The 3,096-nt window shown below is 39.4% G+C and overlaps 1 non-coding gene across 1 annotated transcript; it reads right to left on the reverse strand.

Moving 5' to 3' along the window:
- Positions 1–2,237: 2,237 nt before the first annotated feature.
- Positions 2,238–2,344, reverse strand: LOC141589253 (small nucleolar RNA R71). The gene has a single exon (XR_012520201.1). It is a non-coding gene; the product is annotated as a small nucleolar RNA R71 (small nucleolar RNA).
- Between the last annotated feature and the right edge of the window lie 752 nt (positions 2,345–3,096).

Consider the following 3,096-nt stretch of genomic DNA (forward strand, 5'->3'; position numbering starts at 1 on the left):
ATTAGAAGGCCTTTGTACATACTATAGTAGATGGGCAATGATTAGAAAAGATCCTTGCATCCCCGAGGAAATCCCCAAGGATTTTATGAAGAAAGGGGAAGAAAAGAAGAAGAAATGAGACTGTCCAGCAATCCGTGCGGATTATCTTGAAGACGCCCGTCCTCCACCACCACAATCCGAGCGTCTTCACCAGAAGACGCCCGGGCAGCAACACCAGAAGACACCCGGCTTCTCCCAAAGACGCCCGGGCAGAGACCGCAGAAACCGCCCATCCCGTGCCTAAGACGCACGGATTCCCAGGCAGACAAATTCGTTTCTTCAAGCTTCAAAGAAAGATGCCCATCCTTCCAAAAATACCGGCGTTTCCTTAAGTAGGGACTTAATCGTCATTTAAGCCCTTAGTTAACCCTAATTCCTACACCTAATCCCCACTATAAATACCTCATTAGTCTAATTAGAAGAGCATGTTCTTCTTAGAAATCTTTAGTGTAGTTAATATCAATCAAATCTCTCTTTAATTTTGTAATCAACAATTAATCAAGTTTTAATACAAGTTTTATTTCCTTAATCTCTCTCTTGTTCATTCTTTATTTTGGGTAATTGAAGATTATTTGGGTTATTATTGGGAGATTGACAACCTCTCAATCAAGCATCAAGTACTTCTTTTATTTTTTGCTTTATTATTGGAATCATTAGTAGGTATAATTCTCTTAATCCCTCTTTAATTATTGTTAATTACTTTCATTTATTCATCATGTTTCACTTTGTTAGTATGATTGACAACCTTGCTAGCATGATCAACATGATAATGAGTGAGTAGTCACCTAGCTAGGGTTAATGGGTAATTAGGGGAAACCAACATGGGGAATGATTCATGCTTAAATTAATATGCTTTCATGGTTTATTTGCATGCTTGTTATGATCTCAACTCATGCACATGTTATGTTTGATGAAATGCGAGCCTATGAATCCTTGCATTTTTTACCCATCACCTATCTTTTCAATGAGACTTTTAAGATATAAACCAACTCGAGTCTCATTAGACCATGCATGTTGTTGAGTAGGAAAGACTAAGTCGACTTGTAGGTGTTGTACAATCTAATCGATTCGGCTCCGGGACCCAAACTTTCCTAGGATTGTAAGATATAAACCAACTCAATCCATCACAACAATAATTGCTTGCTTATAATTTGAGAACATGTTTGTATGATCAATTCCCATGATTCCCCTATGACCCCATAACACCCTAGTGCTTTTTATCAATTGTTTACAACCCTTTTAATTCATCTTGCTTGTTTACTTTCATTGCTATTTAGTTTAGTGACCTTCTACATCAACCCCAATTGTGACACCCCTAAGACACGACTAGTTGCAATAGAAATCTCATCTCAATTCCCGTCCCTTGGGATCCGACCTTTACTTACCTCTTTACTAATTGTAGAGTTGTTCGTGAAGCTATAAATTGTGTTTTGGTCTAGGTGCTCCTAACGACAAGTTACCGAAAAGATATAGTCCCGACCAAAAATGGCGTCGTTGCCGGGGACGGTGTTAACTTGATTTAGATTTTCTTATATTGTTATTAGTTGTGTCTTTCTTTCCCTTGAGGAAGTAAAACTCCTCAAGGTTTGTTCTAATTGTTTTCGAGTTGTTTGATATTTTGCATGTCTAGAAGGTCACAAGGTGATTTGTTACCTTTTGATTGTGAAATTGAAAGAACTTTGACAACCAATAGAAGACTTGCTAGGAGAAATTTGAGAGGTATTGGTGAGGTTGTAGATATTCAACCAACTATTAAGTTCATCAACCCTTTTGCAAGAGAAGGTGAGGAGAACCCAACACAAAATACAACACAAAATCAACCCACAATGCCTAAGTTTTCATCACATTCCGTACCCACCGAGGAGAACCTACCCAATGGTACTCCCACACCACAACATCTAACCGGAAATTTTATTGCCAAATCCGAATTTATCCAATTAGTCGAAAGAAGCTAATTCGGGGGGATGCCTAGTGAAGACCCTCATTCTCATATGGAGACCTTTTGTGACTATTGTGATGCGATTTCTCAAACCGGTGTAACTCAAGACCAAATTCGATGGGTCTTATTTCCTTTTTCTCTAATTGGCACCGCGAAACAATGGTTGAAAGGCCTTGATAAGGCTACTCTCCGAATTGATTCTTGGAAGAAGTTGGCTCTAGCTTTCTACAAAAAGTTCTACCCACCGGAAAAGACTAACATGCTAAGAGCTCAGATTACGGGCTTTAAGCAAAGGGATGAAGAATCTTTGTATGATGCTTGGGAGCGGTTCAAAGGGATTTGTCGCTCATGTCCTCACCATGGACTTAGCGAGTGGTTCTTGGTACAACAATTTTGGAACGGTCTATATGAAGATTCAAGGAACATTCTCAACATGGGATCAAATGGAATGTTCACCGAAGTTGATGACAATCAAACTTGGAACAAAATTGAGGAAATGGCGATCCATAACTCACAATATAGTAGACCTCGCAAGGCTACTAGAGGAGGAAAGCATGAAGTGGACTCCGTTACTCAATTGGGTGCTCAACTTAGTGCTCACATAGATACCATCAATTTGAAGTTTGAAAAGGCTATGGCTAGACTTGAAGAAGCCTCAAAATCACCAAAGCATCATGTTAATGCCATGACGGCATCTTCATCAATCCCAAGTGGGATATGTGAGAATTTTGGAACTTTGGGACATGACCAAAGTGAATGTAGGCTTCTTTTGATGGTTCTCCATCCTTGGAGTTTTGCACAATTTCTTCCTTGTCACTAGCTTCCACAACTTCATCCTCAACTTGCTTCTTCGGTGCTTCATACCTTGTACCACTTCTCAAGTGAATGGCACTAACCTTTTCATGTCTTGGGGGATTACTTTGAGGTGGTAATTGTCCCTTTTGTCTTTGTGAGCTTGAAGATGCTAGTTGAGTCAATTGGGTTTCCAACATTTTGGTGTGACCTAGGATGTTGTTGATGGTGGTTTCCTTTGCTTGACTATCTTTTTGCATTTGAGTGAAAAACTCTTGTTGATTCTTTTGCATTTGAAGGACCGCTTTTTGAACATCAAAACCTTG

Source organism: Silene latifolia, chromosome 6, assembly GCF_048544455.1.
Source record: "Silene latifolia isolate original U9 population chromosome 6, ASM4854445v1, whole genome shotgun sequence".
Lineage (NCBI taxonomy): Eukaryota > Viridiplantae > Streptophyta > Magnoliopsida > Caryophyllales > Caryophyllaceae > Silene > Silene latifolia.